The sequence below is a fragment of the Pelophylax lessonae genome (genome assembly GCF_965119305.1).
Source record: "Pelophylax lessonae genome assembly, chromosome: 4".
Classification (NCBI taxonomy): domain Eukaryota; kingdom Metazoa; phylum Chordata; class Amphibia; order Anura; family Ranidae; genus Pelophylax; species Pelophylax lessonae.
Genome location: NC_138771.1, coordinates 37,240,576 through 37,254,498, shown reverse-complemented (window position 1 = coordinate 37,254,498; position 13,923 = coordinate 37,240,576).

Below are 13,923 nucleotides of genomic sequence, written 5' to 3'. Positions count from 1 at the left end.
TTCGGATCGGATATCTGCGCCGATATGGCCATTTTAGATGGATCGGGGGATCAGTAACATTGACTGATCCACTGGCCGATCCGGTTTTTGCTTGGTAACGGCTCAGCCATCCCTTACTTGGTGCAGTAGTAGTATGGGATGGGAGCCGCTACTTCCTGTATAGTCCTGGCTCACAGGCGGAGTGATATCAGATGCACTCCACCTGTGAATGGAGGAGCCGTACACATGAAGCAGCGGCTTTGCTCTGTACTACAGCCGCTTGCTTTGTGTGTAGCTCCGGATCGGTTCCGGTATCTGTATCGGCGATTTCACAACGCCAGCTATCGGTATTGGTATCGGGTCCAAAAAAGTCGGATCGGTGCATCCCTAACACTAATGTCATCCCCCTCAAAGGGGAGACAGCAAAGGTAAAATTAAAAAAAAAATCCTTATATGCATATATCAATGTTAATGACTGTCAGGTACTGGTCAGCAGGCAGATGATGAGCAGGTCTTGGCTTGTCAGCAGGCAGATGATGAGCAGGTCTTGGCTGGTCTAGAGATGGATGATGAGCAGGTACTGGCTGGACAAGAGATGGATGATGAGTAGGTACTAGCTGGTCTAGAGATGGATGATGAGCAGGTACTGGCTGGACAATAGATGGAGGATGAATAGGTACTGGCTGGTCTAGAGATGGATGATGAGCAGGTACTGGCTGGACAAGAGATGGATGATGAGTAGGTACTGGCTGGTCAAGAGATGGATGATGAGTAGGTACTGGCTGGTCAAGAGATTGATGATGAGCAGGTACTGGCTGGACAAGAGATGGATGATGAGTAGGTACTGGCTGGTCAAGAGATGGATGATGAGTAGGTACTGGTCAGCAGGCAGATGATGAGCAGGTCTTGGCTGGTCTAGAGATGGATGATGAGCAGGTACTGGCTGGACAAGAGATGGATGATGAGTAGGTACTGGCTGGACAAGAGATGGATGATGAGCAGGTACTGGCTGGACAAGAGATGGATGATGAGCAGGTACTGGCTGGACAAGAGATGGATGATGAGCAGGTACTGGCTGGACAAGAGATGGATGATGAGTAGGTACTGGCTGATCAAGAGATGGATGATGAGTAGGTACTGGTCAGCAGGCAGATGATGAGCAGGTCTTGGCTGGTCTAGAGATGGATGATGAGCAGGTACTGGCTGGACAAGAGATGGATGATGAGTAGGTACTGGCTGGACAAGAGATGGATGATGAGCAGGTACTGGCTGGACAAGAGATGGATGATGAGCAGGTACTGGCTGGACAAGAGATGGATGATGAGCAGGTACTGGCTGGACAAGATATGGATGATGAGTAGTTACTGGCTGGACAAGAGATGGATGATGAGCAGGTACTGGCTGGACAAGAGATGGATGATGAGTAGGTACTGGCTGGTCAAGACTGAGATGGATGATGAGCAGGTACTGGCTGGACAAGAGATGGATGATGAGCAGGTACTGGCTGGTCAAGAGATGGATGATGAGAAGGTACTGGCTGGACAAGAGATGGATGATGAGTAGGTACTGGTCAGCAGGCAGATGATGAGCAGGTCTTGGCTGGTCTAGAGATGGATGATGAGCAGGTACTGGCTGGTCAAGAGATGGATGATGAGCAGGTACTGGCTGGACAAGAGATGGATGATGAGTAGCTACTGGTCAGCAGGCAGATGATGAGCAGGTCTTGGCTGGTCTAGAGATGGATGATGAGCAGGTACTGGCTGGTCAAGAGATGGATGATGAGCAGGTACTGGCTGGACAAGAGATGGATGATGAGTAGCTACTGGTCAGCAGGCAGATGATGAGCAGGTCTTGGCTGGTCTAGAGATGGATGATGAGCAGGTACTGGCTGGACAAGAGATGGATGATGAGCAGGTACTGGCTGGACAAGAGATGGATGTTGAGCAGGTACTGGCTGGACAAGAGATGGATGATGAGCAGGTACTGGCTGGACAAGAGATGGATGATGAGCAGGTGCTGGCTGGTCACCAGGCAGGTGATAAGAAAGTACAAGGCAGATGAAAAGCGTACAGTGGTAACGTTAGAAGTCCAGCTTCCCTATCACTTCAAACAGCTTGGGCCTCCATTCTTGACTCAGAGCAAAGTAGGCTCAGGTGTTTTTAAACATTTTAAGCCTCTCCCACTGTTAGCACAAGTTGGCCACACACAGAATTTGGTGTGCTGCAATTTGCATGCGCATTACACTGCGCAGTGACTTTTTTTATTGGTCTTTGTTGGCTTTGTGGGGGTGCTGAGATGAAAGTAGCAAATTATCCCAGGCATCCTTGATGGCGGAAGCTGAGGAGGAGGATCTTCTACTTTATTAATGTACTATGGATCTACTTGTTTCATATAAGAGGTCATAGTCATCTGGTGAGTGAGTACTTGTGCACAAAAGTCACCTGCGGTGTCACGGAAGGGGCAGGTCAATCGTCGGTCACAAAAGTTGTGCTACGTGGAGGAGGATTTCTTTCCACCCACCCACAGAAGATTTACTGTGGATGGGCGGCACAGGCAGGCAGGACAACGTACCTGTATATTGGGGCCTGTCTTCCGGGGGTTCGGGGCGCACATGTGTGTGCCCCCCCCCCCACTCATGCTGTGATTGGACACAGCACGAGTTCAGCTGCTGATTTCTGCCAATGATTTTGGCTTAAATCAGCTGATTGGCCGTGTCCAATCACAGACAGAGTACTGTGTTTACAAACACACAGAATTCTGTATGCATAGGAAAAGCAATCTGGCTGTTTCCTCTCCCTGAAAAGCGGGGAGAAAAAACACTTTTTAGGCACACAGTTAACCCCTTGATTACCCCTAGATATTAACCCCTTCCCAGCCAGTGTAACTAGTACATGACAATGTACAGTTTTATCACTGAGCACTGAGCTAGTGTCACTGGCGACATCAATGTCAATTAACAACCTTCCCAGACAGTGTCTGTTAGTGGCAGATTGGCCGCCACCCTATCATAGTCACACTATAGGTCACTGATCACCACCATTACAGTATAACGTTATAGCTGCATAAATTTCAGTATACATACCATAGTTTGTAGATGCTATAACTTTCACACAAGCCAATTAATATAACTTTCTTTTAACAAAGACATGTAGAAAAATACACTTTGGCCTAAATTTATGAAGAAAATTGATTTTTCAATTGATTATGTTCTATAACAGAAAGTAGAAAATATTGAGGTTTTTTTTTTTTTAACTTTCATTTTTATTTTATATTATGTAGCACTGCCCCCTAGGGGACTGCAGAGAATTGCACTTTCTGGATTCCCTTGGGTTACCCGTAGCAACAGTCTGTAGAAACGTATCATTTTAGACGCTTGGCTCAATGAACAGTCCAGGGGATTTGGTTTTTGTGTTTTATTTAGAACTGGGATGGGAGAAGGGATGAGGGGGATGCTCCAACAATGAACTATGCACAAATCTTGAGGACAACTAGCTGTAGTGTGCGACAAGGCCGCTGCTTCACCCTACCACTGAAGTGAAGGTAAAGAATATGATCCTGATTTCGTTTCTCTTCAGGGTCCTAACTTGGCACCCCCTTTCTCACTTGCTGTGCGTGCTAGCCCCTGTCCACTTACTCTCCACTAGAGTGGTCCCCTTCCTGGGCAGACCCCTGGCAAGCTTCCCGGTAATCATGGACACTGTTTTTCCCAAGGTTGCTCTGCCTTCAGCTTCGCTTGTCAGCATCCACTGGACCTCCTGGCTCAGTATCACACTTCTGGCTCACTAGGTCGACCGCCTGTGAACACCTTCCATACAGACAGGAGGAGAGACAGCCATCACCCTCCTCCTGGGACCGGGCTTCCTGCCCAAATACGCCCTGTCACATGTGCCCCTGGCTTTTATAACATATCCCAGGATGCACCACTGTTTGTGCCAACCCACTGGGACAGTTACAAAAGCCTGTGTGTCACTGGCTGGGTTTCCTCCACTGTCCAACATGCTCCCCTATTGGATACAGTGGGGACACTCCCTCAGCTGAGATGAATCACACATGGACACATGCAACAGGCCTAACTACTGATCAGGCTCCCCTGATAAGCAGATGGAGCAGACTATGGTTTACCTGCTGCTCCCCTGTTAAGGGCAGGCAGAGCAAACGTATCCTTCCTAACTAGCACCTATCTAGGAGGGTGCTACAATTAGAAAAAAATAAAAAACCCAGTGGTGATCAAATACAACCTAAATAGAAACTCTATTTATTTTAAAACAAATTATATACATGTTTTTTTTGCGTACAGTGTTGCATGGCCGCGCAATTGTCAGCTAACTTAGCACAGTGCTGAAAAAGCTAAAAATGCCCTGGTCAGGAAGGGGGTAAAACCTTCCGGAGGTCAAGTGGTTAAAGTATGTAGCACGCCACTCTTTTCTCTGTATCAGATATAAATATAAGCACTTGCCAGTTTTCTTTAGAAAGTAGGTTGTGGTTTTGAGAATCAAAAGAGCAGTAGAGGAAAGTACAGAGCAGTAGAGGAAATAGGGTTATCGTGAATGCAGAACGTATTACCATTCGTGTAATGCAATGTTTCCTATTTTCTACTAAACAGTTCCCATTATAAACTGAAGTCTTCACAGTGATGGAGAATTTAATCCCGGAGTAGAGAACAATGGGATGTGCATAAGGGTTATACAACAATGTACTTTTCATTTTTTTGTATTAATAAACCACACAATAATTTTCCATACCTGAAGACAGCTGATCGTCGCTTGTGATAACCAGGAAATGATGCAAGTGTGATGGGAAATTCACTAGAAGAACATAGAACAAATTCCCCAGCACTTTTGTCAGTTTGCTATGAAGACCGCTAATGTTTCTGATGGTACCAGTATTGGCAGTGGCGGCTGGTGTTCAAAATTTTTTTGGGGGGGGGGGGGGGCGCAAACAGAAAAAATCGAATAGGCAGTGCTTTGCGGCAAAAAACGCGGCAAAAAAGTGCATGACTTTGTCGGGGTTATTGGGGGTTGATTAAAATAATAATAGGTAAAAAGAAAAATGATTTTAAAAGCCATGTATATTTTGTATTATGCATATAAGAGATTCTGAACAGGACAGGATCCATCTTGTTTTTAAGGTGAAAGAAGGTTCATATATGTCTTGTTGCAAAATGTCTCTCACAAGCTTACAAGAGAGCATAGAATTTCAACAATAGGGTCTTATAGTTTCAACAGAGATCTTTGTATCTATGTGATCGTAAATAAGGTAATACATACATTTCATCAGATAAGAATCAATTGGCGAGACATCGTACTAGTCACTCATGGCTAGTCTGGCCTGTAATCTTATCTGTATATAACAATGGACAATACCCCAGTATATTCTAGCAGACATTTAAAGATGAACCATATAAGTTTTTATAGATACATCATCATATGTAAGATGTATATTAACGATAATACATTGTATTCTTATTAATATAGAAGTGTGAACTTGATACTTATATAATATTAGATATATAATATATATAAGTATACTTTTCTATGATGTGTAAGGACTTGTGCATCTTAAAAACAAATTACTTCATGTTAAGGCATGTGGTAGGAGTGTTTATATAAGAATCACTTTGGACTGGTTTAGTGCTCAAGGTGTCGTAAATATTCCCAAACCTAGACTATATCTGACAGCCCTTTGGCATGGTCAAATAAGTAATTGCTTTTCACTAGCCGACAGGTCAATAGGTCATCAGATAACAAATTGTTTTAATTATATTAAATACAAAATCTAATGAACGGTACGATACTGCCCTCTGGAGGCGAAATACCAGGTGCAGTCTTGAGATAATTTGAGATATTCCAATATAAAAATATTATATTGTGTTAAATAATATAATTATTGGAAATGGCATTACTTGCCAAGGTGAATGGAGATACAGGTGGACATTTATGTATGTACTGGAAGTCTGGACAAAGTTTTATGTTGTGTTATATGATTAATCTTACATATAGAGGAATCATCCTTAATTTTATTAGACCAAGTATGGGGTTAATTATCAATAGGGGTGTGTCTCTGACCTCACTAGTTTAGGTATAGAATATCCCGACCAATTGGGATAATGTTTCATCCCTCTGGGTTTTACTTATGGTAATTTTTATAGCTCTTTGTTCTTACCATATAAAAGACCAACCCAGATGAGAGAGGACACGACACTTTACACTACTGACAACACACCTCACACTTACACCACACACGCTATTACATTTTTCAATAGACTCATCCAGACATACTCCCTGATCCACATCATTCATCTGAAACTTGGAGGAAACTCCTCCCTCACTGGCATCCATCTTAGGACTCTGGTAACACCATCTTAAGTGTGGTAATTATGCCTTGCTGCATTATTTGATTTTATTCAACAATTGTTTATTCCTTCCTTATATGTTTTATATTGCATATTTAAAGGGTAATGAGATTACAATCCCAGCCGTATAAGCCATGGTAGATTTTTCTCTAAAAAGCTGATTTTTGTTTTTATACATTATTATTAATATCAGATTCAGTGCATTATTTGCAATTTTAAGTCTTCCGTTTTGCATGGCTTATTCTCATTCCTTCTGCAGTGGAATGACTTTGGGCTATGTGATTCGCAGACCATTGTAGTCTGTTTATATAGAACATTAATTTATGGCTTATACTATACCTGGGAAGAAATGGTAATCTTGCTTTTACTTTGGTTTCACTTTCACTTTGTTTTAGTTTCACTTTGTTTTACTTTCACTTTCATTATTGAGCTAAACATCACATTGCATTGATTATTTGAAGTTAGTATTTTTATGTAGAGTTATTTTTGTGTCACTTCTTGTTTGATCATATATTGTGTTTGCATGTCTTGAGAATAAATATTTTTATATATATTCCACGCTGTAGACTGTACTCACTAAGATTGGTATATGCTTTTAAAAAGAAATTAATCAATTAAAAAGAATTCTCGACATTGATTTATGGAATAAGTGGAGACTCTCCTACAGCACAGATCTTTGCTTATTAACCATAAATAAATACACTGCTATATTCAGAGCAGTATAAATATTCTGACATAAGTACGAGCGCAAGATATTTATTATTAAATATTCTTACATATAATGGAGGCCCCAGTGAGATAATTATTGATTTCTTACATATGCCAATCATAAATATTGATCAGGTGACATAATCAATAACTTTGAAAAAAAAAAAAAAAAAAAAAATGTTTTTTTTTGGAATTTTTTTTTATTAATTTTGAATGTGATAGAAATGCCTTAAAAATGTCTATAGCAGGTAATGTTCACGCTGCCAACTCTGGCAAGGTGTGAGTCCCTAGTGGTAATGCCACAACCCCAGTAGATTTGGCACAGATCATAAATGTGTGGAAACACCTCTCTGAGTCTGAAATGGTGGAATATGTAAATGCTGGTTAGAGTCATATATCAAAATCCTCAAAAGTCGGGCCAATAAAGGGCATCTGACATGGGTGGAGGACAACCTGTATGTATGAACTCACCAATAGCTTATCTAACACCAAAAGACGTCAGGAAGTGTAATCACATACTTTTTGTCATGGCCAATCTTACTGTATCTTTATGAGGAGCTGCACCAGAAGGCTCAGCAAAAAGGAGTTTAGTAAAGTTTCAATCTCCACTCCAAATAAATGAGAGTATGAGATTAGGAACCTCCTTGAGCAGGTGAAAGTGACCTCTATTGGGACACATCAGTTAAGAGAATGTAGCGTGAAACTGCAAAATGAAGTAGAACTGTGGCAGAAGTCTTATCACAAGAAAACTATAATGAAAGTAACCATGTGAAAGTGAAATGTAAATGATTAATGCAATAATTAGGAAGTTTTGAGCAAGGAAAAACGTTTTCTAGCAAAAGTTGCCGAGTAATCAGCAGTGGAAAATTAAAAAAAAAAATAAAATAAAATAAAATAAAAATGTAACAGTTCATGTCATGACAGGAACTCATAAGTAAATACATAGGAGAGTTCCATAAGGTCATGGTGTAAATGCATAAGGGAAATGCTTAATTAGTCCTGCATTTTAAATATGATATAATTATTCATAGACCCAGATATGATTCCCAGTCTGATGGTCATGACCCAGACATAGGGGGGGAATCAGGCAAAGAGTCCATGTCCTACCCCAGCCATCTTCTAAAAATAGGAGGGCAGAAATTGGGCAGCCATGCATAAATAGGTATGAGTCATATCAGGTCACTGCAAAAAGACTAGCACCCCTAAAAATAAAGACACCATGCACCTCCAGAATTTAAAAAGTTTTAAAAAGAGTACTGTTCCGATTTTTTTTTTTTTAGAAAAGGTCCTTAGATATTATTGACCATCTTGAGGCCTATGAAAACAACTGTCTGTGTTGTGCCTGCAGGATGTAATTTAAAAGTAAGCCCATACAAAAACCTCAATGCTGCTAGAGCTGTTATCTACAATTTAAAATGTACACAGCACCAAAGCCCCATTGAATTTTTTTTTTTATTACTGTACTCAAAAGTGCCTAACACCCTTCAATGAAGGTCTGAGTACAACCATCTGAAATTTAAATCCCTGTGCTTTGATGCATTGCCCATGTACATAATAATAATATGTTTGGCAAAGGAGCAAGTTATGCCACCTAGGCCCCATAGGGGAACACCGGATACCTTAAGGAGGACACCGGACATCCCATTAACAAGGGGGGGATGCCCACAAATAGGGATTTGCCCCATCCTAGGGTTCCCCAAAATCCTCGGGAAAATTAAGTGACATTAAGGCCCAGACCTCACGCCAGAACCGCGTAACTGGTTCTGATGGGGATCTGTCCCATATGTCTGAACCCGAGAGACATAGGCACCGCAGGAGGCGGAGCCAATAATTTAACTCTGTAAAGGTTTTCAGCTGAGTAGAGGCCAAATTGAGCAGCTGATCACTTGATTCACTTTGGGCACTGCAGCCCAGAATTAAAATAAATTCCTTTTCAGGAACAAATCCTATGGCCAGCCAAGGGCCACAAAATCCTTAAATGCCCAAGTGGTAAGGAATCAGAAGGGATACACTGAATAGAGGCATAGGATACAGAGGTTCTAACACCTTTTTATCCCAGGTCACAGCATTGAGGATCCTGAAATCCCTGTCAGGGGGGATCTTGGTTGTGAGATACTAACTACCCTCCTATTTTTCAGTGGTCACTTCATCCCTCTGACTCAAACAGGTCGCTTAAAGCGGGCACATTTTGAAAAATCGCCAATGACGGTGATACCAAGGAGGATCAAACCCTAATGACGTAATGCAGTCAAGAGGTTAAAGGTTGTATACGGTAACCAAGAAGGAATCCTCAATGCCAGGTAGTTTGTTGCCTACAATAAATTGCATTGATGCCCCAAAGGGGGAGATATTATATTTTTTCCCTAAGTAGTAGGTAAACTTTAAACAAAGATATTGTATTATTGTATTATTGTATCATTGTACAATGTGTAGTATCCATGGCGATAAATACAGTCCCATGTTAATAAGCCCCAGAAGTCAGTCGCCCTAGGAAAGGTCGCATATATAGTCTCACCTTCCCTGGTGTCATATAAAAGGACTGATCACACGGTGGATTAAAGGAGAACTCTGAGAAAGCTTAGGGTACCAACATCGCATTGAAATGTCAATTGATAAGAATGTATATTCATACTATATGTTTCATCCAATAGGAAGAGATTAACCTTCCATGCCAGGTCGTTGATTGGTACAGACGATGATGTTTGCCAAAAGACACAGCGATCGGATGGGGCATCTCTCCTTAAAGCCAGCTCGGGATGGAACCCCTCATTGAATCGGATCCCTCTTCAGGAATCATGCTGCGAGATGCCCCAGATTCTTGTTGATGGAGAGGAAGATTGTTTCTACAGATCTTTGTGCATTTGATCCGAGGAAATCCCTTAAGAGGAATCACATTACCTCCTGTTTTCAGTTGAAGGTGATGTGAGAATGGTGCATTGCGCATGTGAGCAAAACCTCAGTCTAGGTGTATGACACTCTAGGCCATGCTGAAACCATTCATTATCCAACCAACATCCAAGGTTGAATGTCCAAACAGATTTCTCTGATTCCTGATTGCCAACATTGTTTTACTGCGCTTTGAATGGTAGTTGCCAATGCCATTGCAGCAGTTAATTTCTGTCTCCATTAACACTTTGCAAGCTGGAGATGCAGATTTCAAGGAACATTTGAGTTTCTTTACTAGGAGATCAGAAGTCAAAGAGACTAACAAGGAACAGTTGGTGACATAGCTAACATTGCAAAGTCGCTACGAACTGACATTTTGAACTGATTGTTTTTTTTTTTTCTCTTCTCATTTTTTTTTTATTTTTACCGATTTACTTAAAAGTTATGAACAATTCCCAATATGAACTATTCTCTTACAAAAAGAGAACAAGACATTTTTTTTTTTCCACTACTCCTTAAAAAGCTTTCTTTCCAGATAGGCCTAAGTTGCTCACTTGTCTACTGGGAAGAAAGGGGGGGGATATGTCGGGGTTATTGGGGGTTGATTAAAATAATAATAGGTAAAAAGAAAAATGATTTTAAAAGCCATGTATATTTTGTATTATGCATATAAGAGATTCTGAACAGGACAGGATCCATCTTGTTTTTAAGGTGAAAGAAGGTTCATATATGTCTTGTTGCAAAATGTCTCTCACAAGCTTACAAGAGAGCATAGAATTTCAACAATAGGGTCTTATAGTTTCAACAGAGATCTTTGTATCTATGTGATCGTAAATAAGGTAATACATACATTTCATCAGATAAGAATCAATTGGCGAGACATCGTACTAGTCACTCATGGCTAGTCTGGCCTGTAATCTTATCTGTATATAACAATGGACAATACCCCAGTATATTCTAGCAGACATTTAAAGATGAACCATATAAGTTTTTATAGATACATCATCATATGTAAGATGTATATTAACGATAATACATTGTATTCTTATTAATATAGAAGTGTGAACTTGATACTTATATAATATTAGATATATAATATATATAAGTATACTTTTCTATGATGTGTAAGGACTTGTGCATCTTAAAAACAAATTACTTCATGTTAAGGCATGTGGTAGGAGTGTTTATATAAGAATCACTTTGGACTGGTTTAGTGCTCAAGGTGTCGTAAATATTCCCAAACCTAGACTATATCTGACAGCCCTTTGGCATGGTCAAATAAGTAATTGCTTTTCACTAGCCGACAGGTCAATAGGTCATCAGATAACAAATTGTTTTAATTATATTAAATACAAAATCTAATGAACGGTACGATACTGCCCTCTGGAGGCGAAATACCAGGTGCAGTCTTGAGATAATTTGAGATATTCCAATATAAAAATATTATATTGTGTTAAATAATATAATTATTGGAAATGGCATTACTTGCCAAGGTGAATGGAGATACAGGTGGACATTTATGTATGTACTGGAAGTCTGGACAAAGTTTTATGTTGTGTTATATGATTAATCTTACATATAGAGGAATCATCCTTAATTTTATTAGACCAAGTATGGGGTTAATTATCAATAGGGGTGTGTCTCTGACCTCACTAGTTTAGGTATAGAATATCCCGACCAATTGGGATAATGTTTCATCCCTCTGGATTTTACTTATGGTAATTTTTATAGCTCTTTGTTCTTACCATATAAAAGACCAACCCAGATGAGAGAGGACACGACACTTTACACTACTGACAACACACCTCACACTTACACCACACACGCTATTACATTTTTCAATAGACTCATCCAGACATACTCCCTGATCCACATCATTCACCTGAAACTTGGAGGAAACTCCTCCCTCACTGGCATCCATCTTAGGACTCTGGTAACACCATCTTAAGTGTGGTAATTATGCCTTGCTGCATTATTTGATTTTATTCAACAATTGTTTATTCCTTCCTTATATGTTTTATATTGCATATTTAAAGGGTAATGAGATTACAATCCCAGCCGTATAAGCCATGGTAGATTTTTCTCTAAAAAGCTGATTTTTGTTTTTATACATTATTATTAATATCAGATTCAGTGCATTATTTGCAATTTTAAGTCTTCCGTTTTGCATGGCTTATTCTCATTCCTTCTGCAGTGGAATGACTTTGGGCTATGTGATTCGCAGACCATTGTAGTCTGTTTATATAGAACATTAATTTATGGCTTATACTATACCTGGGAAGAAATGGTAATCTTGCTTTTACTTTGGTTTCACTTTCACTTTGTTTTAGTTTCACTTTGTTTTACTTTCACTTTCATTATTGAGCTAAACATCACATTGCATTGATTATTTGAAGTTAGTATTTTTATGTAGAGTTATTTTTGTGTCACTTCTTGTTTGATCATATATTGTGTTTGCATGTCTTGAGAATAAATATTTTTATATATATTCCACGCTGTAGACTGTACTCACTAAGATTGGTATATGCTTTTAAAAAGAAATTAATCAATTAAAAAGAATTCTCGACATTGATTTATGGAATAAGTGGAGACTCTCCTACAGCACAGATCTTTGCTTATTAACCATAAATAAATACACTGCTATATTCAGAGCAGTATAAATATTCTGACATAAGTACGAGCGCAAGATATTTATTATTAAATATTCTTACAACTTTGAGGTCACAAAAGTGTGAAAGGGGCCTTCAGTAATCAAAGTATAGTGTGCCCCAATCAATGCAGAGTTACTACAGCGTGCCCCCATTCAATGCAGAGTTACTACAGCATGCCCCCATTCAATACAGTGACCAGCATGCCCCCATCAATGCAGTGACCAGCGTGCCGTGACCACATCAATGCAGTGACCAGCTTGCCGTGCCCCCTTCAATGCAGTGACCAGCTTGCCGTGCCCCCTTCAATGCAGTGACCAGCTTGCCGTTCCCCCTTCAATGCAGTGACCAGCTTGCCGTGCCCCCATCAATGCAGTGACCAGCTTGCCGTGCCCCCTTCAATGCAGTGACCAGCTTGCCGTGCCCCCATCAATGCAGAGACCAGCGTGCATGCGTGCCCCCTTCAATGCAGTGTGGGCCCCCCCCCCCCCCGAGACCAGTGCACTTACCTGGAGCCCTGGAGCGGCGGCGGCTTCTCTTCAGTCCCGGGGGTGGCTTCTCCTCACTGTGTCCCCCGGCGGCACGTCTCCTCCAGTCCTCCCGCTCCCGCCTCCTCCTCGGCTAATGGCATGGGTTTTGCCTTGCAGCCAATCAGGAAGCACGTATCAGACGCGCTTCCTGATTGGCCAGGAGGAGGATCGGTGTGACAATAGCGAATTTTCATTCGCTATTGTCACACAATGGGTGGGCTCGGGGCGTACTGCTCTGCGCCCCGGCTCCACCCTTTGCATCACCCTATTAGAGCCTCTGGCTCTAATCAGGTGATTTAAAAAAAAAAAAAACATTAAGCTCCATGCGTCCGGCGCCCTGCATGCAGATTAGGGGGCATGGATGGGGGGGCGGCGCCCCTGCACCATCCATACACCGGCCGCCACTGAGTTTTGGGAATGTACAGCATTGTATAGACAGCCACTTTGCGCTACTGTGAAAGAAATGTGAAACGCTGTATGTACATGAATTTCGATTTGTATGCTTTCTCTACCAAAGCCAATTTCCTTGGCATTATACTAACTCTTCCGCAATGTACTCACATTCTTAAGACCCTGATAATGAAACTATTCCACCTATGTACTGCTTACAATAGTAATAATAATGAATGTGATACCTACATGAGCATGTTGTTTAAATTAAAAGGAAAAAAAAAAAATATTTATATATATATAAAACGCACGCGCTTACACACGCGCACACTATATTACCAAAAGTATTGGGACGCCTGCCTTTACCCGCACATGAACATTCCCAGGGACACTCCTAAACCTTGTATACAGCATTCCCAGAAGAGTTAAA